Consider the following 26,509-nt stretch of genomic DNA (forward strand, 5'->3'; position numbering starts at 1 on the left):
ATGAATCTTATTACACTGCACTGTCAGCGCAGAGCCTGCAGGTGCTAACCACTAAGACATGGCATTACTCGGCCCTGGCTGCCGGCCCGCCTACTGAGAGCTTCGCTTTTCTTGTCAGTTCCAAACACAGGCTGTTTTCACCTGCCCTGGCAATGACTTATCTTGCCTTCAGAGAGGACATAACACAAATGATTTCTTCTAAGACGCCAAGGCATCCTGTGGGCAGGTGATAGGGTTGGCTGAAGAAAGGAACTTTGAGAGGCAGAGAGGATAGCTGTGGTCTAGAGAAAGTGGGAGGCTAGTTGGGTCAGGATAATGAAGAATTCAGAAAACTAAGGGTAGTGAAAGGGTCAGGGAGGTAGCTCAGTGGCTCAGAGTACTGCCTTAAGTTGTGTAAGACTGTGAGTACAAGCCCTGGTGCTGCTGGCATGTGCTAAGCACATTCCTGGCAGTGCTGCTGTTTGTGATCTCTTGGGGATACAAGGGGTTCCTGACTGCAACACCTTCAGTCACAACTGTAGAGTTCGATCCTTGGTAAGCAGGTATGCAAGCACTAGAACTAAGAAGTGCAATTTTTTTTTGTCTTTTTAGCATTTTATATATATATATATATATATATATATATATATATATATATATATATATATATATATATATATATATATATATATATATATATATATGACCTTTCACCAGTGCAACATTCCCATCATCATGTCCCAAGTGTCCCTCCATCCCAACCTCACACTGGCCTGTACTCTAGACAGGCTTTCCACTTCCCACATTCAGTCACATTTTGTTATGATGGTGTAATTATTTCTGAAACTGCACCACTTGCTCTCTGTGTTGAACTTCATGTCATGAGCTGGACCTTCCAGTCCTCCTCTATTTTGTCTCTGAGAATCATTACACAAATGTCTTTTATTTTTCTCAAAACCCATAAATGAGTGAGACCATTCTGTGTTTTATCTCTCTCCCTCTGACTTATTTCACTCAGGATAATAGATTCCATATACATCCATGTATAGGAAAACTTCATGACTTCATCTCTTCTGACGGCTGCATAATATTCCATTGTATATATATACCACAGTTTCTTTAGGCCATTCATCTACTGAGGGGAATCTAGGCTGTTTCCAGAGTTTGGCTATTGTAAACAGTACTGCAATGGCTATAGGTGTGAGGAAGGGATTTTTGTATTGTATTTTTGTGTTCCTAGGGTATATCCCTAGGAGTGATATAGCTGGATCATATGGGAGCTCAACTTCCAGCTTTTGGAGGAATACAAATGGCTAAAAGGCACATGAAAAAATGCTCCACATCACTTATCATCAGGGAGATGCAAATCAAAACAACTCTGAGATATCATCTCACACCACAGAGATTGATGCACAACACAAAGAATAAAAACAAGCAGTGCTGGCAGGGATGTGGAGAGAAAGGAACTCTTATTCATTGCTGGTGGGAATGCTGTTTAGTCCAACCTTTATGGAAAGCGATACAGAGATTCCTCCAAGAAGTGCAATTTTTGCCAAACACCATAACCTGATTTTTACCCCTGGCAAGCACTACAAACAACATGCAAGTCATCACAACAACAAAATTATGTATGTGTGTGACAAAGAGTATTTAAAAAAAAAAAAAAAGCACAAGGTCACAGACATAGCTCAAAGGGCCAATTAAGTACATATATTGCATATGGGTGGTCCCAAGTTTGATTCTTCGTACCAGTTGATCACATGAGCACTGAACAGAGCTAGAGTAGCTTCCTGAGCATCGCTGAATGTAGTCCCCAAACAAAATAAATCTTAAAAAGCTGCTAAAAGTGGGGCCAGAGAGATAGCACAGCGGTAGGGCATTTGCCTTGCATGCAGCAAATCTGGGACAGACAGGGGTTCGATTTCCGACATCCCATATGGTCCCCTAAACCTGCCAGGAATGATTTCTGAGTGCAGAGCCAGAAGTAATCCCTGAGCACCACCAAACAAAGAAACAAACAAACAAAAAACCTGCTGAAAGTACTGAACTATTATACTTCAGTGAAGCTGATGGTACCTCTCATTATAAAGGGAAAAATTTGGGCAAGAGTGATAGTACAGTTGGTAGGGTACTCGTCTACCATATGGCAGCCCAGGTTCCATCCCCAGAATCCCATATAGTCCTTGGAGTACCTCCAGGAATAATTCCTGAGTATTGAGCTATCTCCCTGCTCCAGAAAAAAGAAAGAAGGAAAAAAAAACTCCATTTCAATATACTTTTTCCACTGGTATAGAATTACTACTCAGGAAAGTTGCTTTTCCAAAGCCACAAAATCCTCAATATTAGTTGAGTAAACTTCAAACCTAAAGAATCACTTTTTGGGGGGCCGGAGAGATAGCATGGAAGTAAGGCATTTGCCTTTCATGCAGAAGGGCATCAGTTCGAATCCCGGCATGGCATGTGGTCCCCCGAGCCTGCCAGGAGTGATTTCTGAGCGTAGAGCCAGGAGTAACCCCTGAGCACTGCTGGGTATGACCCAAAAACAAAAAACAAAAAAACAAAACAAAACAAAACAAAACAAACAAAAAAAAAGAATCACGTTTTTTTTTTTTTTTAAAGAATCACTTTTCAATAACCTAATCAATATCTAAACAAAATTATTTCTTTGCTAAGTAAATCCTACAATTTACAAATGGTACCTTGGAGCAGCTTTTGACCTTTTTTCTGATCAAGACGTGAGACTCAAAATGAAAGCACCATAAACCAAGTAGTAGCTGACTGTTAGAGATCTCAGAACTATTTCCCAAAGTGAGTGATATACTCCTTCAATCTCTCACCTACTAACTCACTAATGACTTCAGGTGTCTGGGGTGGAGTTAAGGGGGGGGGGGATATACTTTGTTGTTCACTTAAGAAAGGTGATTCCAGGCCAGAGTGATAGCACAGTAGGTAGGGCATTTGCCCTAATGAGGTTCGATCTCCAACATCCCATATGGTCCCCCAAGATTGCCAGGAGTAACCCCCCCACCCCCTTAGCACTGCCAAGTGTGACCCAAAAACCAAACAAAAAAGGTAGATTCCAGAGGAACACTGAGTTGTTGTTGTTGTTGTTGTTTTTTCCTGAAAAGGAAGTAGCCAAGTAGAACCTTTGCCCAGTTTAACTCTCACAAAATTTTGTTGTTGTTTTATTCTGGGGCCACATCCATCTATGATCATAGGTTACTCCTGATTCTGAGCTCAGGGATCACTCCTGGAGGACTCAGGGGACCATTATGGGGTGCTGGGGACAGAACCCAGATGGGCTGTGTGCAAAGCAGGTGCCCTAACTGCTATGCTATTGTTCAAGCCCCTTGGTTTTGTTTGTAGGCTACACATGGCAGTGCCCAGAGACCACTCCTCAAATACAATATGCAGTAAAAACCAGGGTTAGCTTAATGCAAAATAAGCACCGTAACCTCTCTTTTTGTTGCTGTTGCTTTGAAATGTTATATTTATATTCATTCATATTACATTTTTAAGAAGGGGATCACAACCAGAAATGCATAAGGCTTATTCCTGGCTCTTTACTCAGGGGTCATACCTGGAGGTGCTTGGGCAACCATATGTGGTGCTGGGGATTGAACTCAGGCTGGCCACATGCAAGACAATCACCTTAACATCTATATTATCTTTCTGGCCAGCCCCTGACAGAAAGAATTTAACAGTACCCACAGGGTACTGTTTAAATTTCATTAAAAAAAATAAAAGAAACTTGGGGGGCTGGAGAGATAGTACATTGGATAGAGTGTTTGCCTTCCAAGTAAGTGGCTGACCTGGGTTCAATCTCTGGCATCCCATGTGGCCTCCTGGACACTTCCAGGAGTGATTCCTAAGCAGAGAGTCAGGAGTAAGCTCTGGGTATTACCAGGTGTGGTTCTCCCCAAAACAAAACAAACATAAAATACATTTTAAAATCTAAGAAAAAAGCCAGAAGTAATAAATATGTCTATACTCAGAGTAGAAGAGTAGGTGAGTTGGGAGGTCAGGCCCTGCACTAATTACAGCTAGGAGATCACAGTGACACTGCTGGGGGACAGACAAGATGACCCAGAACAAGAAATGATATGGAACGGGCATGTGACTGAAGCTGGTGTGAAGTGCTCCCAGCACTGGCACGTGCATGCACTCATGCATCTGAGCTTTTTTCTAGGCCTGGAACAAAAGCAAACAGAAAACTATGGTACAAAGTGATTTGCAACCTTCCTTTTACCATAATTTTTTGTTTGCAACAGGGCCTGCAGTTTCCTTATACTCAAAGGCAGTGGGAGGTGGGAAAAGGAGGGGAGAGAAGAGACTACTCAGAACCAAGCAGTGCTGCCCAGGAGAGGGCTTAATAAGAGGATAAATTTGGGGCCTGATTCTTTGACAGCACCTCCAGTAATAGCTGGTAAAGCAGGGGGTGAGAGCCAGCTCTAAACATTCATCATAATAGTGCAACTAGATGAAGGTCTTTGGGGGAGAGGCTATGAAATTGCGGAGTAAGAAAATGAAACCTGTGTGAGGGCGAGGCGGCCACTCTGGCAGACTCTCTCTATGGGAGGCTGGGTATAACAGTTGGATTTTCATGAAGAAGCTATTAGCTGCTTTTCTTCCAGCAAACCTGGATACCAGCAAACGTGGTTAAGTTCTCCCCTTTCTGGAAAGGTGACATACCAAAAAAGAAATTTTGTTTTAAAGTGATCACAGAATGTTTATTCTACATGAACCATTTCAGAAAATGAACTACATTTCTCTTCTGCTTTTTGTGAAATAACTATCCTCAAAAGTCAAGGAACACTCTGTCTTCACAAGAAAGTTCTGTGGTATCTGAAGCTAAGATTGTCTCAAACAGCCGGTGACAACTGATAGTTCAGTCTGACATACATCCACTCTGGGCAGAGTCTATGTCAGACAACGAGGGAGGTGACTGGAGTTAAATCCTTGATAGCAAGGAACTTAGAAATTAGTAGACACACACCTACCCCCAAACAGATCACTCTGTTTTATATAGACGTACTTAGGGCCAGACAGACAAAGAAAATAAAGAATATAAAAAAGGAAACACACAGAATAGGTACTCAGCCTAGACTGGGCATGTAGAAAAAATACCCTGACAGAGAAAGTGAGCAGAATCAAGCAAGGAAAGGTGGGAGCATATTGGTACACTGTCTTACAGAGATGTGGACTAATACCCAATTTTACTAAATCCTACTAAAGAAGTTCAATTAGGTAAGTTAACTTGAGTTTAGGCCTTCAACAATCAGTCAAATGTTCTGGGGGAACCATAGACAAAAGTTATAGTTTTAGGGCCAGAACAATAGTACAGCGGGGAGAATACTGTTTTGCATGTGGCTGGCCAAGATTCGATCCCTGGCACCCCATATGGTCCCTTGTGCACCATCACCAATAATAATAATATGTTAATAACATAATAAAATATATTAATAATAATAAAATAAATTTTTTTTTTTGGTTTTTGGTTTTTGGTTTTTGGGCCATACCCGGCAGTGCTCAGGGGTTACTCCTAGCTGTCTGCTCAGAAATAGCTCCTGGCAGGCACGGGGGACCATATGGGACACCGGGATTCGAACCAACCACCTTTGGTCCTGGATCAGCTGCTTGCAAGGCAAACGCTGCTGTGCTATCTCTCCAGGCCCAAAATATTTCATTTTTAATAAAAAGTTATAGCTTCTTTTCCTGGGGCTCACTTCAGCTAAAGAGCAGCAGAGCACCTCTGTGAGAAACATGAGCCCTTTGGGGTTTGTGTCTTATTGCTCAATACTGATTCAAAAGATACGCAGAGAGAGGCCATGGCAGATTCTGTACCTCCGCGATCCTGAATTAAATGGGAAAAATACAAAGCCAACTGTCTACGTTGAAGGCAATCCATTCAGTCTCATACGGGAGAGGATGGAGCTCAGCTGCGTGGTGCCCACCCTCTTCAGTTTGCCAGTCTCCAGCTGGCAATGCAGCTGCTTCATTTAAAGCCATACTGAAGCTTCCAGTTTCTGATCACCACTAAACCACAATGGAGAGACTAAATGGCAGTTTTGCAGCTGTCTGTTATTTAGAACAGTTTCCCTGGTTCTCTTTTTGCTTTCAAGACAATAATACTCAGTTGGGAAAGTTCTAATGGCAAGAAACACACATGAGAACCTTTTAGCCTCATGAGGAGTCTGGAAAAATACCAGGTAGGCATTCAAATACCTGAAACAGAAGAAATGGCACCAGAATACAGCCCCTTCAGCAGGGCTTCGTTTATGCAACCTTCAGTTGAAAGCAACCCATCATTGCCAATAAGAAGGTTTATAAAGGCATCCTTAAAATAACTTATAATTTAGTAAATTTGCAAGATACAGCATTAATTGTTCTGAATTGTTACCTAAATAAAGAGGGCTCTAGCAATAAATAATATAGTGGGTAGGGCGTTTGCTTTTGCATGTGGTCATTCCAGATTTGATCCTCAGCACCCCTTATGGTCCCTTGCCAGTATGAGAACCAAAACCAAAAAAAGAAACAAATAAAGAAGAAAAATAATGTAGAAACTATCAATAATTCACTTCAAAGTAAGTGACTGATTGTCTCAAAGCCCCATTTCAAATAATAAAAAACTTTTTTGGGCACTGGAGCAATAACACAGCAGTAGGGCATTTGCCTTGCATGAGGCCGACCTGGGACAGACCTGAGTTCAATCTTCGGTATCTTAGATGATCCCTCAAGCCTGTCAGGAGCAATTTCTCAGAGCCGAGCCAGGAGTAATCCCTCAGTGCTACTGGGTATGCCCCCTACCCAATAAAAAAAAAAAAAAAAAAAAAAAAAAAAACAACTTTTGGCTGCCCTCTTGTTAAGCCTAGAGAGAATTAGAAGCCAATCAAGGGGCTGGGGCAATAAGACAGTGGTAGGGTGTTTTCCTTGCACATGGCCAATCCGGGATGGACTCCGGTTCAATTCTAGGCATCCCATATGGCCCCTGAGCCTGCCAGAAGCATTTTCTGAGTGCAGAGCCAGAGCCAGGAGTAACCCTGAGCGCTGCCTCCAGGTGTGATCCAAAAATCCAAAAACACACACACCCCAAAAAAGTCAGTCACTTCTACTGTATTGGGATAAAAAACTTAATCAAAAAAGGAGAATCTGTCGGCAATTCCAAAGTATATCCCTAGCTATCCTAGGTTAATACATGAGCTGCTATGGCCATACTGAAGTGAATTATTATTTTTTTTGAAGACCTCCCAAGCCATATTCAGAGGACCTACGGACCACTCCTGATGATTCTCAATTAGTGAGGCCAGCAGTTATTACTAGGGTCCAAGAACATGGTATGTGGGGATCACCAGAGTTACCCTCAGCAATGCTGAGTACCATGTGCTGTTGAGGATCAAACTGAGGTCTAGTGCAAGACATGCACCTGTATACCCCATACTCCCTCGCCAGATCCTGAAGTAGCCTATGGTGAGGGGGATCATAAGCAGAGGGAGGAGCCCAACAACCACTTCTTAGGCATCTCAATATTCCACATGCTTAGTTTAGGGCCTCAGGTCAACTGATGATTCTGGAAGATGAGGCAGAAACATAATGCCCCAAAAGATGAAACCATTCATCCCAGTTGTTCACTCAATGACATAGCACACTTTTATTGTATTGTATTGCACTCTGCAAAGGGCAGAACTTTAGGTTGCTCAAAAAAAACCAACATCAGGGGCCGAAGAGATGGCATGGAGGTAGGTCATTTGCCTTGCATGCAGAAGTACAGTAGTTCAAATCCCGCCATCCCATATGGTCCCCCAAGCCTACCAGGAGCAATTTCTGAGTGTAGAGATAGGAGTAACCCCTGAACGCTGCTGGGTATGACCCAAAAAGCCAAAAAAAAAAAAAAAAAAACCAACATCAACTTATGTCCTTACAAGGTCACCATCTAGTAATGAACAGACATGTAAGCCACTTAACTGATGGTGTCAAATGTGCTAAGAGACAAATGCACAAAGAGAGAAATGCCAGTGTGAAACAGTCATCCACAAAGAACTGGGCAAGGTTCCAAGGAAGGTGACATCTTGTAAGAATCTGAAGCATAAACAAGATTCTTGTAGGTAAAAAGAGAAAGCAAAAGATATGCTAGGTAAAAAGCAACTATAAGAGTTGACCTACTGAGCAACATGCTGGGTGTAGCACCTGAGCATTACTAGGTATGGGCCAAGTAAAAAATTATGGGCAAAGGCACAGAGGTATGAAATCTTAGCTTCGCAGCCAAGTCTAATTTGTCCAGATCTTAGAACAGATGGGTAAGAGACAGCAAATAAAGCTAAGAACGAATAGCTAGGATCAAGTTGACAAGTGAAGAAATTCATATATTACCACCAGGAATGACTCCAGAGATAAGTCAGAAATAGCCTCTGAGCACCAACAGGTATAGACCCCAATCAAAACAGATAATTAAAGGAAAACACAAGGCTGGAGAAAAAGAACAGGAGTTATGTCCTTGCCTTGACTGATACAGTCTCCAGTTCAATCCCCAGCATCATGTATGGTTCCCAAGCACTGGCAGGAGTGATCCCACACAGAGCCATGAATAAGTCTGGAGCACTGTCAGGTGTGAGGCCCCGATCCTCAAAGAAGGAGCAAACTGAAAATATGTGTTCTCACTATCCAACTGAAGAAAGCTTTGCAATTACTTTCTTTTCTTTCTATTTTGCAGGGGTAAGGGTAGTTGGTTTTTGGACCATGAGGTTATGCTCAAGAGATTATATGTAGTGTCAGGGATTGAAACAAGGACTGAGACCACTACAGCCATAAGGAAGGCTTACCTTCTGTGCCTATACATAGTCTGGCTATACATACTTTTCTTTGGAGTGCAGCTGGGGACTTTCCAAGCAGTGCCCAGGAGGCCGGTAGGCCCCATTCAGCAATTTTGTTTTGTTTTGAGCAACATCTAGGGCTCGGGGAATCATATAGACTACTGGGGTGGTGGTGATACCACTCTGAATATTTGTTTCTCATTTGCAGAGATAAATGTGCCTCAGAAGTTTTTTGAACCTTTTGTTTTTTGGGCCACACCTGGCGGTGCTTAGGGGTTACTTTTGACTCTAAACTCAGGATTCACTTCCGGGAGTACTTGGAGGACCATATGGAATGTTGGGGATTGAATCCAGGTCAGTTGTGTGCAAGGCAAATGCCCTACTTGCTGAATTATTGCTTTGTCCCTTTTTTAAAGCTTTTTTTGGGTCACACCTGGTCACTCCTTGTTCTGCACTTAGGGTTTACTCTTGGTTGTGCTCAAGGAACTGACCATATGGGATGCCGAGGATTGAACTCAGATAAGGAACAGAAAAGGCTTACTCATTATACTATGTCTCTAAACTCTTCAATATGATTTTTTTTAAGTAAAAACAAGATTTTATTTAGAAATTATGAGAAAGGGGGATTGGGGAGAGAGTAATATGCTCAAGAGAAAACAATGGGCTTCTTCAAAGGTAAAGAGCACCAGTACACATCCCATTGTGAAAGTACGACAAAATGGGAAAATACACATATCTCAAAAGGGGAGATATAGGAACTGTGGGGGTGGAGGGCATCATGTGCATGGGCTGGCAACACATGTGTGCCAACTTAATAAAAAATTTTATTCATAGATTTACTCATTTAGTAAAGAAGAATGCATTTGTAAAAAAATATTTTTTTTGAGAGCCAGAATGACAGTACAGCAGGTAGAGCATTTGCCTTGCAGACGGCAGATCGAATTTGATCCCCAGAAACTGGTATGGTCCCGAGCCTGCCAGAAATGGTTTCTGAGAGCAGAATCAGGAATAACACCTGCGTGCCACTGATGTGGTCCCCCAAGAAAACACATAGTTAAACTTTATGTACATATTATATTATTTTACATCTGCAAATTACTTTAATATTCAATATTGTGCCTGTGAGTTATATTAACTTATGTAACTCATCCAACTTGAGAGTCAACTGACATTCTATTGTGTAAATAATCACAATCCATTCTATAGCTGAAAGGCATTTCCTCCCCCTTTTTTTGGGGGGGGGGGTCCACACCAAACAGCAATCTAGGGTTACTCCTGGCTCTGCATTCAGAAATCACTCCTGGCAGGCTTGGGAGACCATATGGAATTCTGGGAATTGAACCTGGGTCCATCCCAGCTGTATGCAAGGTATTCCATGCAGTGCTACAATAAGGTTTGTGTTTTTTTTTCCATATGTTTGTTTTGGGGTCAACCCAGCAGTATTCAGGACTTACTTCTGGCTCTGTGCTCAGGACTCACTCCTGGTGGATCTTAGGGAACATATGGGATGTGTAGAAGGCAAGTACCCTATTGTAGTACTATTGCTCATGCCCAATAAGTACTCTTTGCATTTTTTAGGGGGGAGGGATTACACACAGTGATATACAGGGATTAGGAGTCACCCCTGCTCCGCACTCAGGACATAATTCTGGTGGGCTCAAGGGAACATATGGGATGTCAGAGATTGAACCCAGGTCTGTCATGTGCAAGGCAATCAACCTGCCATTGCTTCAGCCTCCAATAAGTATTCTTATTTATATATCCTTTGGCCATTTAGGAAAATGTCTCAAGGAAATAAACCTAGAAATAAAATAACTGGGACATAAGGTTTCAACAACTTTGTATTTACTGGGTATTGCCAAGCTGCCAACAAAGTACTGGCACTCACACACCTTCCTACCGGCAGTACCAAGCTTTGTATTTCTGAAATTCAAGCAGGATGACTGAATTAACCGAGGCTACAACCACAAGGGAAAGACTTCAGGGCAAACGACAATCAGAAAGCTTGTAATATGATAATTGCAGAAAAAGAACGTAATGTAGAACTGAAGAAAAAGAGTTCATTTGAAAAATATTCAGAAGATAAAGTAAAAGAACATACTAACTGGTGTTGGTAGAGGCCTTAGGACTGGTCCTCATATTGTCTTCTACTTAGATACTGTATCAGCTTGTGTTGTCAGAAAAACTCAGCAAACAGGACTTTCAGAGGTTTTTTTCAGAAACATTGGAACTGGCACAAGACCTGGCCATTGATATTCCCCATATTTGGTTATACCTTGCTGAAGTAGTAACCCCCATGTTAAAAGAAGACAGAATCTCTATGAGAGAACAGAACTTAGAGAATTTAGCAATCCTGAGACCGTCAGAGCAATAGCACAGTGGTAGGGCATTTGTCTTGCACACAGCTGACCCAGAAAGGACATGAGTTCGATCCCCGGTGTCCCATATGGTCCCCCAAGCCAGAAGCGATTTCTGAGTGCATAGCCAGGAGTAACCCCTGAGCATCAGTGGGTGTGGCCCAAAAACAACAACAAAAAAGAATTTAGCAAATCTTTGCTTCCTGTTAAAAGACTTGGGGGTCTTGCTTTCTGAAATACTGCACCTTCTTTTTTTTTTTTTTTTTTTTTTTTTTTGTTTTTGGGCCACCCCCCGGCAGTGCTCAGGGGTGACTCCTGGCTGTCTGCTCAGAAATAGCTCCTGGCAGGCACGGGGGACCATATGGGACACCGGGATTCGAACCAACCACCTTTGGTCCTGGATCGGCTGCTTGCAAGGCAAACGCCACTGTGCTATCTCTCCGGGCCCTGAAATACTGCACCTTCTATGCAAACATATGAGCCATAAGAAAGTGGGAGCTTTATGGAAGGAGGTTGTCCTGAGCTGGAAGGACATTTTACCAGAAAGAGAAGATGTACATAATTTTCTCTTGGAGCAGAAGTTGGACTTTATAGAGTCTGACAGTTCCTGTTCCTCTGAAGCACTTGAAGACCTCTGCTGAAGAGCAGTATAAGCGACATGAGAAGCTCAGTACTCATTACTGAGGACAAAGCAAATGATGAACAGATCTTTGACTGGGTAGAGACTAATCTTGAAAAAGCTAGACGAGGAGGCAATGGGGGAACATCTTTTTAACAGGAAAACCAAAGGAACCAATTGAGAGACATCTAATTAGAAGGCAATATGAGGACCAATCCAAAGGTCTCTACCAACACTGGGTAGAGAAAGAAAACACTAAATTAACTGAAAGTTCCACTTTGAGCCCCCAGGATGAATGACAGTATCTTTGGAAGAGTTTTCATAACTGAAGATGTTCTTAAATGGTGTGGTTTGAAGCATCTGTGTAACATCTATGTGGGATACAACATTCCTCAGGCAAGACCAGTTGAGAGTACAAACAGTGAAGCTACTTTACCTAAGGAGAAACAAAGAAACAGAAACCAGGCTCAACAGTTAAGAGAATAAATATAGCACAAGGAAAGAATCTCTCATCACTTTTCTTTAAATCAGCATTAGAAGGCCTAGCTAGAGCAATCAGGAAAAACAAAAGAAACAAAGGCATACAAATTTAAAAAGAAGTCAAATTGTCTCTATTTGCAGATGATGTGATATTGTAAATAGAAAACATTAAAGACTAAATACACACAGAAACCAATAATATTTTGATAGGGATTGTATTTGTAGATTGATTGCTTTGGATCAATCTGAAAAGCTAAAGGATCAAAGCCAACTGAGAAAAACATACTTCATTTCTATATGCTACTATGAGAAAGAAATTAGGAAGAAAAATCTCATTTAAAAATCTCACCAAAAAGTGGAGCCAGAGAGATAGCACAGCGGTAAGGCGTTTGCCTTAGATGCAGAAGGACAGTGGTTCGAATCCCAGCATCCCATGTGGTTCCCCGAGCCTGCCAGGAGCTATTTCTGAGCATAGAGAGCCAGGAGTAGCCCCTGAGCGCTGCTGGGTGTGACACCGCCTCCAAAAAAAAAAATCTCATCAAAAAGAATTAACCACCTAGAAATAAGTTTTACTAAGGAGGTAAAAGATTTGTACACTGACAACTGTAAAACATAAATAAAAGAAAATAAAAGTATAAATAAGTGCTAAAATATTCTATATTTGATTAATAGTGTTAAAATGTTCATACTATCCAAAGCAATCAATCTACAAATACAATCCCTATCAAAATTTCAATGACATATTTTCATCACAACTAAAATTTCATCATAACTCTAAAATATATATAAATAACTTTTTAATTGCATGGTGACAATATAAAAATATAAAATTTTAAAAAGTGTATGGAACTACAAAAGACCCTAAATAGCCAAAGCAATCTTGAGAAACAACCAAGTCAGAAGAATCACTCCCTGATTTTAAAGCTATCGTATCAAAATGGATGCCAGTGGCAAAGAAACACACAGATCAAATTAACAGTGCGGAGTCCAGAAAAAAATCCTTACAGGGCCGTCAAGTTATTTAAAACAAAGGGTTCAAAATTAGGCAGTGGAAAAGGAATATTTCCTAAATAAATAATATGGGAAAACTAGTTCAACCATATGCAAAAGAATGAAACCAGCATATTAGATTATATAATACAGAAAAATTAATTTAAGGGGCCAGAGCAATAATAGCATAGTGGGAAGAGCATTTGCCTTGCATCCAGCCAACCTGGGCTCAATCCCTGGCATTTCATGTGGTCCCCAAACCTGCCAGGAATAATTTCTGAGCTCACAGCCAGGAGTAACCCCTGAACACCCCCAGATGTGGCCCCAAAACCAAAAAAAGAGAAAAAAGAAAAACATTAAAAGATTAAAAATTAACTTAAAATGAAATTAGAAACTATAAAATTCTTAGAAAAAAGGAGTAATATTCATCTTGGTAATGATATTTAAGGTTTGTGCTAACCTGAGATAATGAGTGCCAGACTTTAATTCACTTGACTCAGGGGTCTCAAACTCAATTTACCTGGGGGCGCAGGAGGCAAAGTCGGGGTGATCCTTGAGTGCAAAGTCAGTAGTAAGCCTTGAACTTTAGGTGATGTGACCCAAACAACTAAAACAAAACAGAACAAAAAAAGATTCCTCTAGGGCAGGGCCACAAAATGTTGTATGGAGGGCTGGAAACGGGCCGAGAGTTTGAGACCCCTGCTAGGTGGATGTTCACAACGAATGAGAGGTTGATGTTAAAAAGCACTACAGGGTGGGTGGAGAGATAGCACAGCAGGCAGGGAATTTGCCTGTCTGTCTGTCTGTCTGTCTGTCTCTCTCTCTCTTCTCTCTCTCTCCCTCTCTCTCTCTCTCTCTCTCTCTCTCTCTCTCTCACACACACACACACACACACACACACACACACTCACATATTTTTGTTTCTTACTGTCATTCATCCCAGTAGGAGCACAACAAGTTAGATGCCAATGTGTATCTGAAGCTATCTAATGTTCAGAAACGAAGTAACAGAAAGGTCAACTACTCATGAGACCTTATACTAAACCTTCTGACTATGATTTAATATCATGTGATTATCATGGGATAGATACAATGATTTTCATAAATTTTCTTGTTGCTGTACTTTTTTTCCTCTTCCTTTCTTCTTTTCTTTTCTTTTTTCTTTTTTGGAGGTGGTGTTTGGGATTACTCCTAGAAAGCTCAGAGACCATATGGGATGCTGGGGAAGGAACTAGGTCTGTCAGCTATGTGCAAGGCAAATGCCCTATCCATTGTACTATATCACTCTGGCCCCCTCATTTCAGCCCCCACCTTTTTAATTTTTTTAAATACTGATTACATGTAGAAATACTATTCGGGGTACACTGGGTTAAATACATATTAAACTTTATTTCAGGGCCAATGATTATGATCCAAACAGTATAATATGTATATGCTTTACATATATAAGGCCCTAGGTTTGATTCCCAGCAGCATATATACGTCCCCAAACACCACCAGTGTAGTTCCTCAATAAAAAAGTTTAAAAATCAATTTCATCTATAAAGTTGCCAGTGGCTCATGATGTATTTATATTGAACTATGTTGTTTTTTTACCACACCCAATAGTGCTAAGTCCTTACTATCTCTGTACTCTGTACTCAGGATCCTGGGGGTTCAGGTGACCATATAAAGTGCCAGAGATTGAACCCTCGTCGGCCACAAGTGCCCTGACCACTGTACTATCTCTCCAGTCCCTGAATTAAATTATTTAAACCTTGCTGCAAATGTTCTCTTTCTTTCTTTTCTTTCCTCTCCTCTCCTCTCCTCCCCTCCCCTCCCCTCCTTTCCTTCCTTCCTTCCTTCCCCCCCCCCCCCTCTCTCTCTCTCTCTCTCTCTCTCTCTCTCTCTCTCTCTCTTTCTTTCTTTCTTTCTTTCTTTCTTTCTTTCTTTCTTTCTTCTTTCTTTCTTTCTTTCTTTCTTCTTTCTTTCTTTCTTTCTTTCTTTTTCTTATCTTCTTTCTTTCTTTCTTCTTCTTTCTTTCTTTCTTTCTTTCTTTCTTTCTATCTTTCTTTCTTTATTTTCTTTCTTTCTTTCTTCTTTCTTTCTTTCTTCTTTCTTTCTGATTTTTGGGCCACACCCAATGGCGCTCATGGTTACTCCTGGCTCTATACTTAGAAATCGTTCCTGGCAGGCATGAGGGACACACAGGATGCCAGAATTCGAACCACCTTCCTTCTGCATGCAAGGTAAATGCCCACTGCTGTGCTATCTCTCCAGCCGCATCTGATTTATTATTTTATTTATTTATTTATTTTGATTTTTTGGTCACACCCGGCGGCGCTTAGGGGTTACCCCTGGCTCTACACTCAGAAATCAGTCCTGGCAGGCTCAGGAGACCATATGGGATACCGGGATTCAAACCACCATCCTTCTGCATGCAAGGCAAATGCCTTACTTCTGCCTCCATGCTATCTCTCCAGTCCCAACTATCCATTTTCTTTTTTTCTTTCTTTTTTTTTCGTTTTTTGTTTTTGGGTCACACCCAGCAGTGCTCAGGGGTTACTCCTGGCTCTACACTCAGAAATCGTCCCTGGCAGGCATATGGGTTGCTGGGATTCGAATCACCAACCTTCTGCATGAAAGGCAAACGCCTTACCTCCATGCTATCTCTCCGGCCCCAACCATCAGATATCTTAAGACAACCATGTGGTGTGCAAGTAAAGACAGTTTATATCTTTCTTTTCTATCTAGATATTTCTCTTTTAGTGGTGGCTGTTGTTTTGTTTCTGTGACATGCAGCAGAATTTGAAGACCACATGGTATCTGGACTTGAAACCCCAGTAGATCTGGATATTTAGTGCTAAAGTGTCCTCCTCCTTCCTAGAATGACCATCATGTCTGCACAGGAAAGAGGAAACACTGCAGAAACTTTCCAGAAGCAAATAATGAAGGGTGAGCAGTAAGTAGTCTGTCATCTCCTGGAGGCTTTTAGAAAGCTATAGTGGGAGCACAGCTGTCCTGGTCACATTCTATCTTGGGTCCAGCATGATTACACACTGGCCTTCAGATGTCCTTCTAAAGTCTTAACTAAAATGCCATCTGATGCTATAAAGTCTTGCTATACTATCAGTGCAGACACCACTAGTTCAGGTGAAACACTAAAGACACAGGGTTGGGAACACAGGAAATACATAATAAGTACTAATTAGAGGCTAGCCAAGATTGACCTGCACATTCCCATCAGGAAAAATGCTTTGTATCTGCTATGTATAGTCAGCAAGTTGCACTTTAAATCCCTTTTGGGCTGAAGGAGCATAAAGACACAGGATTAAGATGTGTTATGCTGCTGACATAAGCCTTCATCTCGGTGTTTCATTATCACCTTTATCTTCTCAAATATTTTTAAAGCCATCTTAGAATTTCTTTCTTTTCTAAAACATGCACACTTTCCATAAGATTACAGCTTTTTAATAATTACTTACTAGAATCTAAAAATTTTGGTGAATATGCTAAATCAGAACACACAAACAATAAGCCATTTGATATATGTGGCTATTTGAGAAAGCCCTATTTCCGATTAAATGTAGTTCAATCCTAAGCAAAATGAATAAAAATTCTGCTTTAATGTAGGCTCCATCTAGTGCATATGCATTTTTTTTCATAGTAGAAGGAGAAAAAGGAATACAAAGAGGAATACAAATCAGTATGAGGTTTTAACAGATGTGGTCTTGGTTGGGGTCACAGCAGCCCCTTCAAGTCCAGTGCTAAAAATCATTCAGCCAAAACACTAAAAGTCCTACAGACCTTTGCTTGACAAAACACCAAGGGAATCAGCACCTTACTAAATGTAATCTGGCCAGTCTGGTCAGAATAATGGCCACACGTCTGCTCGTGGTGGTCAGCAGTTAGTACACTAAGTTGCAGTCATAGATCAATATTGACTATTACTGCTGCAAGCGATGCAATAATATTACCATGATATAACTTTCCCATTGGGCTATCTTTAGACATGCTGAACAGAGACAATTTGGAACTCAAGGGGTTGCCAAGTTAGACATGAGAAGCAAGCATTACATACACAGTTCAGATGCTGGGGAGAGGCATGAAAGAAAACAGTTCCTCAATACGGGCTCAGCATTGGTAGCTCACTTATTCCTGGATCCCTGGCACTGTACAAACCTGCAATATGATTTTTGTTCCAGTCCACAGAGAGAGGTGTGGAAGTAGTTTCTGAGATTACTCCTGGGACAGAACTATCTGGTGCTCATCAGATCTTGTAAGAGGGGGCTGGCGAGGTAGCGCTAGAGGTAAGGTGTCTGCCTTGCAAGCGCTAGCCAAGGAAAGATTGCGACCGTGGTTCAATCCCCCAGCATCCCATATGGTCCCCCCAAGCCAGAGGCAATTTCTGAGCACTTAGCCAGGAGTAACCCCTGAGCATCAAACGGGTGTGGCCCGAAAAAAACAAAACAAAACAAAAATCTTGTAAGAGTTCAAAGGTAGGAGGTTCACATACACACATATAAATATAGCTTTAAAATAAAACTAAAATCAGAACTACAAATAACTGGATCAAAGCATTTTAGCTACTGTACTATTGCTCCAGCCCAAAATTCACCACTTTTTATTGCACAGTATTTCATTACATGATACACCACGACTTATTTACTTCTTCACTGAGGGTCATTTGGGTTGTGCCCAGGGTATGTTTTGTTTATTTGTTTTGGCCATACTCAGCGGTCAGGATCATGTGGTACTAGGAATCAAAACTGGGTCTACTATATGAGAAGCATGCGTTGCATTCACTTAGTCCTTTGCGCTAACTCTCTAAAACTCTCTCTGTTTGCAGTTTTAAGAGTATGTATAAATAATGATTATAAACATTTGTCCAATTTAAGTTTTCATCACACTGAGTACTTAGGAATGGATTGCTTTTTGTCTGGAGAGAAAGGGGCTACAAGCAGTGCTCGGGAAACCCAGGACACAGCCAAACAGGTAGTTAGTGTACTACACAGGCCTGAGGCTGTGATGTAGTTTCTTGTCACTTTGTGGTGCTTGGGGTGTCCAGGGCCAGATTCAGTGATGCTCAGGGGCCTCCAGGGCTGCCTGCCTATGCTCAAGGGACCAAGTGATACTGGGAATCTGAGTTGAGCAAATGCTAGGCATATACCCTAACTTCTTAACCATTTCATGGTCTCTGGATTAATTTGTTTTAAGGGGGCCACTCTGGCACAAGAGGGCTATTCCCAGCAATGTTCAGGAAATCACTTGGTGCTGAAGAGTTAACCTAGACACCTGCATGCAAAGCTTGCACATCATTCCTTTCGGCCATTCTTGGCCCCATGGATTGGTCTTATTAAAAATGTGTATCAGTAGGAACAGAAAGATAGCACTGTGGTAGGGCATTTGCTTTGCACGCAGCCGATCCAGGAAAGAAGTAGTTCGAATTCCATATGGTCCCCTGTCCCTGCCAGGAGTGATTTCTGAGCACAGAGACGGAAATAACACCTGAGTGCTGCCGAGTGTGAACCCTCCCCCCAAAAAAATAGTGTATGCGTGAGTTGGTGAAGTTACAGTAACTGCATAAAAACCATGAGTGTTGGGGCCAGAGATAATACAGCAGGTAGGGTGTTTGCCTTGTAGGCGATTGAGTGATCCCTGAGCACTGTGCCAGGAATAAGCTCTGAGCACCACCAGGCATGTCCCCCCAAATGTTAGCACTATTATAAACATGCTACCTAAAATTACAATAGAAATAAATTTAAAATGCAACATACTGTCTATCTATAAATATTGTTTTATATTATATATAACACGTGTGTGCACATGCACACAATGTACACTATCTCCCTCTCTCCATTTCTTCCTTTCTTCTGGTTCTAGGGACTGAAGCCCGAGTCCACCCTACACAAGGCATGTGTTCTTTTGCTGAGCCCCACCTCTGGCCTTCAAGTGCTATTTCTACAGCAGAAACATTTTCCCAGTGGCATAACTATAATGCTATTTCTGTAATGCTTCTCATCTTGGCTTATCTATTATTACTCCTCTGCCCTCTTGAGTATAGGAAACATCTCCAAATCTATATCACTTCCAAATGCCATTAACACTTTGTTTACTTTCAGCCCTAGATCATTAATAAAAATGCTAAATATGCCTGATTTCCTCATCAGCACCCTGCAGCATCGTAGAGAAACAACTCTCCCCAACCCGCACCATCACTTACAAATTTACTTCACTTGCTTTAACGCACAAGCTGCAGCCAACAGCTTCTCTAGTCTTAATCAATGTTCAACTGTGCCAAGAATCTTCAGTATATCACCTTTAATAACTACAGACAAACCAAACAACTTCCCAACTAATTAGTAGTTAGTGCATTTTCTGCAAATCACACACTGAGATGAGGACCTGAGACCACACTAAAAATACCTGAGGTGTTAGTTACTCCCTAACCCTAGCCTGAAAGCAATAGTAAGCTTAGTTCCTTCTAAGAGTGCCCCATTCTAAAAACAGTCCTTTACATAAACTATTAATTAAACTAGAGCAGAGAAAAAAAAGAAGTCAGCATAATTAACATACAAAGCAACAGTATGGCCTAATTAATCACTATGAAGAGCAATTGAATAAAATACTATGCATTTTTATGAAGCAATTTAATATGGCAAGTAATTAATCACAGAAACACTAAGCAAAACAAATGGATTTCCCTTTAAGGAAGTCACATTTATCATCTATAATATATCCCAAACTCTAATTTGTTATCCAGCCTCAGAATTGTCCAGGAGAAAATGAAGTGTCAGCCTTAGTAGAACACTGACTTCTGATGAAAAAGAACATTTAGCTTTTAGCTTTTCAAATACCCAAAGAGCTTCAGGATTATGGGGCATAGAGCATGGCAATAAGCAGAACTCTTTTTAAGGCCTTGGGGTCACACCAGGTGGTGCTGGGGCTACTCTGACTAAGGATGGAGTTTGGATCAAACCGAGGCAGCCCTTGGAGACATTCTCCTGGCATGGTATTTTTTTAAAATAATTTTTAAAATTTAAATAAGGAACCATGATTTAGTTATTAATTGTTGGGATTTAGACATAAAAATATTTATTTTTTAATTTTTATTTCACTCAACATATCTTCCAGTTCCAACCAGGTTGCTGCAAATTGCATGATTTCATTGTTCCTTTCACAACTGTATAGTATTACATTGTATGTATGGACCACATCTTTATAATCTATTCAACTCTCATTGGATTCTATATCTTAGTTATTGTTCTAAGTGTAGCAATGAGTAATGGTATGCATATATCTTTCTGAATGAATGATCTAAGTTCTGGGGGCTAGATACCTAAAAGTGGAATTTCTTGATCATACAGCAGCTCAATTTTAAGTTTACTTAGGACTCTCCATATCATTTTCCACAGGGACTGAACCAGACAACATTCCTACCAACAGTGGATGCGAGTTCCTTTTATACCACATCTAGTCAGAAGACTGTTCCTACTATTTTTGATATGTGCTATCTCATTATCCTCTTGATTTAAAAATTTTTTGGACACACCCAATGGTGCTCAGGGTTACTCCAAGCTCTGTACTTAGGGATCACTACTGGTACGCTCAAGGGTCTCAAACTCAATTTATCTGGGGGGGCCGCAGGAGGCAAAGTCAGGGTGAGGCAGGGCCGCATAAGAAATTTCACCAAAAAAAAAAAAAAAAAAAGGGACAGCGGGCAGGAGCAGCGGAAATGACGTCTGCGCTAGGTGCAAAGTATTCGCGATTATTCACTTACCGAATATTCGCAATAAAAATCGTATCAGTAAGAAAAAAATTGCAAAAAAAAAGCATTAAACATTTGCATACCACGAACAGAACTGCTCGGGGTATGCGAATGTTTAATGCTATTTTTTTTCTTACTAATGCGATTTTTATTGCGATTATTCGGTAAGCGAATACTGCGATATTTGAAGGCTGCGGGCCACAAAATGTTGCACGGAGGGCTGCAAACGGCCCGCAGGCCGCGAGTTTGAGACCCTTGATGTAGGCTATCATAACTGAACCTGGGTCTGCCACATGCAAGGCAAGTACCCTACTGACCCAGCCCCTTGATCTGAAATTCTGAATTTGAATTCCTCTAATAATACGGGATCCTGAGCACTGTTTCCTATGCCTACTGGCAATCCACTTGTCTTCTTCTGAGAAGTATTCATTTTCTCTCCCCCTTTTTTTTAATAGGAATTTTGAAAAAAAATTCTTGATCTTTGTGAGTACTTTCTATATTGTGGATATCAAGCTTTTATCTGATGTGTTGAATGTGGATATTACTTCCCATTCAGTTCATTCAAACGCCACTGTGCTATCTCTCCGGGCCCTAGCTCAAGTTTCTTTTGCCATGCAGAAACTCGTTAATTTGATATGGTGCCATTTGTTGTTGTTGTTGTTGTTGTTTTTTGTTGTATTTGTCAGTGGTCTCAGATCATTGAAGATAACTTTGAGATCTAAACTTTGGAGTATTCTGCCTATGTTTTCTTTATAGTTTCTAGTCAGACTTCCAGATCTTTGATCCAATTTAAATTGACTTTTGTGTAAGATAAAAGATATGGATCAAGCTTTTTCTTGGAGGGGCCACACCCAGCACTCAGGGGTTACTCTTGGCTCTGTGCTCAGAAATTACACCTGGCAGGTTTGGAGGACCATATGGATCTCAGGGATCAAACCCACCAAACACCCTATGTGCTGTGCTATCATTCTAGTCCCTGGATAGAAGTGGGTTTTTTGTTTTGTTTTGTTTTTTTGTTTTTGGTCCGCAGTACTCAAGGGTTACTCCTGGCAGAGCACAAGGGACCATATGAGATTCTAGGGATCAAACCCAGGTTGGCTGCATGCTAGGCAAGTGTCTTACCTGCTACACTATTGCTTTGACTTCAAGCTTTAGTCCCTTTTCTTGTTTTTTTTGGTTTTCAGATCACACTCGGCAGCGCTAAGGGGTTACTCCTGACTCTACGCTCAGAAATAGCTCCAGGCAGGCTCTGGGGACCATATGGGATGCCGGGATTCGAATCACTGTCCTTCTGCATGCAAAGCAAATGCCCTACCTCCAGGCTATCTCTCCGGCCCCAAAGCTTTATATGTTTTTATATGTAATTATCTAGTTTTCTCAGGATCAACTTTTTCTGGTTTTTTTTTTTTGGGGGGGGGGCACACCCGGTGACGCTCAGGGTATACTCCTGGCTATGCGCTCAGAATCCGTCCTGGGTTAGCGCATGCAAGGCAAATGTCCTATCACTGTGCCACTGCTCCGCCCCCTCAGGATCATCTGTTGAAGATGCTATCTTTACGCCATTTCATGTTCTCAGAAAGGTCCTTTATTGAAAATAAAATGTCCATATATTTGGGATTTGTCCTTGGTTATTCAATTCTGTCCCACAAATTAGAGAGCCTATCTTTATTCCAGTACTATGCAGTTTTAGTCACTATTTTTTAATAACACAGTTCCAAATTAGGTAATTAGATACCTCTTCATTTATTTTTCAGTATGGCATTGGCCATTCGTGGTCTTTTCTGATTTCATACAAGTTTGTTTGTTTGTTTTTTAATGGGTCACACCCGGCGGCACTCAGGGCTTACTCCTGGCTCTATGCTCAGAAATTGCTCCTGGCAGGCTCAGGGGACCATATGGGATGCTGAGATTCGAACCACTGTCCTTCTGCATGCAAGGCAAATGCCTTACCTCCATGCTATCTCTCCGGCCCCTTCATACAAGTTTTAATTAACTTTTCTAGGTCCTTAAAAAACGTTATCATTCTTAGGAATGACAAGAAATTTGGATGGGGACTGAATTGAATCTATATAACAGCTTGGTAGGATGGTCATTTTAACAATATTGATTCTTCTAATTCATGAGCATGGAATGTTTTTCCTTTTTTTTTTTTTTTTTTTTTTTGGTTTTTGGTTTTTGGGACACACCCAGCGTTGCTCAGGGGTTACTCCTGGCTGTCTGCTCAGAAATAGCTCCTGGCAGGCACAGGGGACCATATGGGACACCGGGACTCGAACCAACCACCTTTGGTCCTGGGTCAGCTGCTTGCAAGGCAAATGCCGCTGTGCTATCTCTCTGGGCCCTGTTTTTCCATTTTCTAAGATTTGCTTCTATCTCTTCCTTGAATGATTTAAAGTTATCATGGTATAGACCTCCTATGTCTTGTTAGGTTGACTCCTACATGCTTGATGTTTTTAGATACTTTTTAATATTTTGCTGTCTTGATATTTTATTAATCCTGTTCAGTTAAAAAATGACAATATCAAGAGTTTTTTAATATATACTATTTTAAATGCGACAGACTCCTTGATCTCTTTCTCCCCTGATTCATTCTTTACATATAAGAATGCAACCAATTTTGTATATTGACTTATAGTTGGCTATTTTTCTGTACTGGTTTATTATTTCTAGGAGCTTTTTTTGGGGGGAGGGTAGACTTTTTAGAATCTTCTATGTACATATCATCTACAAGTAGTGATAATTTGACTTCTTCAGTTTGGATCCCTTTGGCTTGTTTTGTTTTGTTTTTGCCTGATTCCTATAGCAAAAACTTCTAGGGTCTGAAGTGATAGTATAGCATATAAGGTGCTTGCCTTATATGTGATTGACCTGGATTTGATCCCCAGTATCCCATGTGGTCCTCAAACCACCACAAGGAGTAATTCCTGTCTTAAGTTCTACTAGGTCAGTACAGTCAAATAATAATCGCTAAATGTCTTATAAAAAGAAACTACTCAGCATTAAGTGTGACAATTATATGGGCTGGAGCAATGGCACAGCAGTAGGGCATTTGCCTTGCACGCAGCTGACCCAGGACAAACCGCAGCTCGATCCCCAGGTGTCCCATATGATCCCTCAAGCCAGGAGCAATTTCTGAGCGCATAGCCAAGAGTAACCCCTGAGCATTACCAGGAGTGGTTCCAAAAAACAAAACCAAATAAAAGAGTGACAATTATAGATATTTTTCTAGATAGTACCAAAGGGAGGCCCCTCAATAGCTGACAACAAATAGAAACATCTTTTGATATTCAGAACAAGCAAAAGTGAAAAGGAGTGGTGGTGCATTAGTGCAGTGAGACTTAAAGATATTTCCTTTTTTCTTTCATTCTCTTCCTTTCCTCCTGTCCTTACTTAAAACACTGATAGGCAGACCTCACCCCCATAATAGCTTCACCAGTTTGAAAAACATCAATAGGGGCCAGGCGGTGGCGCTGGAGGTAAGGTGCCTGCCTTGCCTGCGCTAGCCTAGGACGGACCGCGGTTCGACGGCGCCCTATATGGTCCCCCAAGAAGCCAGGAGCAACTTCTGAGCGCATAGCCAGGAGTAACCCCTGAGCGTCACAGGGTGTGGCCCAAAAACCAAAAAAAAAAAAAAAAAAGAAAAACATCAATAGGCTGATTGTTTTTCAATGTTCTCAATTTTGTTTTGTTTGGGGGTCATACCCACTGTTACTCTGGGCCTTCTCCTAGTTCTCCACCTAGGGATCACTCTTGGTAGGCTCAAAGGACCACATAGGATGCCAGACAAGGAATTTGGGACTACCAGGTGCAAGGTAAGCAACTCACCTACTATCTCACCAGTTCATGAATGGTCTCAATTTTCAAAGATAGTGACACATGCAAGTTTTTAAATGTCTTTAAAATTAGCTTTTTAAAATAGCTTTTTCATTTTTATAGATATAGTGACACACGTTAGCACACAAATTACAAGAGGTTATCTTTCTATTTCTTTCCTTTTACCCTCTCTACTCTGATGTAATAGTAGATAAATTTGCTCTTTCTTTGTCAAGAACCCAGTAACACATAAGCTTTTATTCTCCCCTCTGGTCTTTTTGAGCTTACCTCTGTGTATTAAAGCACTTGACAGAATCCCACATATCTGCTGGCTGAAACCAAAGTACCAATTCCTTAATGACCTGCTCGACTTACATGCTGAATACCATGAAGCACTCAATACTTATCATTGTTCAAGGAAAATCATGCTTTTCACACTTCCACCCTGCCTCTTTTCACAATTTGAGAAAAAGCATTAGATATATAATTTGACATTTTCCTCTAGATTTTAACTCTTTTGTACTTTTTTGAACCTTGTGATTCTATTAATATTAACTGGTACCACTCACATGGATTTCAACTCTCTCATTGTTTGCTCCTTCAATCCATTTATCTCACTCCAGGCACTGTGACTTTTCTGGGAGAAAGGGAGGGCTGGGCCATACCCAGCAGTGCCAGGGATGAAACTTGGGTCAGATGCATGCAAGGCATGTCTCTTCTCCCTATACTATGAGACTGTGCATTTGTGATATTGGAGAGTCCAAAAACACAGAGCCACTGGAGTTGGCAAGTACGCTGAAGTGGTGCCAGGGACTGAAGTCAGTCTCGGAGGTGCGAGATATGCCGAAGTCCTGGCTACATTCAATCCCCCCCCCCCACGAACTTTTTTGTTTGTTTTGAGGTCATACCCAAAAGGAGATGAATAGTGAAGTAAACTACTTATTCAGGAAATATGCAGGCAGTGAGAGAAAAGCACTTTCACAAGACAACACCAGCTTCTTCAGATGGGAGAAAATCTGAGTACTAGCTTCTGCAGTTTTATCGTTTTCCTAAACTACTCCATCGGTGTAGATAAGAACCTGCTGCAGGGGACAGAGAGATAGCACAGCAGCAGTGTATTTGCCCTGCATACAGCCGATCCAGGACAGACGGTGGTTCGAATCCTGGGATCCCATATGGTCCCCTGAGCCTGCCAGAAGCGATTTCTGAGTGCAGAGCCAGGACTAAGCCCTGAGCACTGCCGGCTGTGACCAAAAAAAAAAAACAAAAAACAAAAAACAAACAACAAATAAAAGAGTCTGCTGCAAGAATGTTGTTTGCTCAGGATTCACTCCAGACAGAGCTCAGGGATGGGATGCTAGGGATTGAACCAGAATTGACCACATGAAAGGAAAGCATACTACCTGCTGTACTATCACTCTAGATCTACATTTAATGTCAAGGTGAATATTTGACAGATGTCCTTGTTATATATAATAAAGTTCATATTAATAAATAACTCAAAATGTATCAGTTAAATTTGAGGAGGCAAATAGATAACATCATTTTAATAAATAGAAAATTAGTTCAGATTTTTTTAAGCCTACAGCACCCGGTATTCCCAGGCAGTCTCCCATCCAAGTACTAACCAGGCCCGACCCTGCTTAGCTTCCGAAATCAGATGAGATTGGGCGCGTTCAGGATAGTATGACCATAGACTTAGTTCAGATTTTTAAAA

General features: G+C 41.2%; 1 protein-coding gene and 1 pseudogene across 1 annotated transcript in view; both read right to left on the reverse strand.

Moving 5' to 3' along the window:
• Positions 1-26,509, reverse strand: part of ARMH3 (armadillo like helical domain containing 3) — a 252,387-nt gene that overhangs the window by 54,525 nt on the left and 171,353 nt on the right. The gene's annotated exons all lie outside the window — the stretch shown is intronic.
• LOC125995167 (uncharacterized) lies at positions 26,372-26,490 on the reverse strand (annotated as a pseudogene).

This window comes from Suncus etruscus, chromosome 17 (genome assembly GCF_024139225.1).
Source record: "Suncus etruscus isolate mSunEtr1 chromosome 17, mSunEtr1.pri.cur, whole genome shotgun sequence".
In the NCBI taxonomy this organism is placed as follows: Eukaryota; Metazoa; Chordata; class Mammalia; order Eulipotyphla; family Soricidae; genus Suncus; species Suncus etruscus.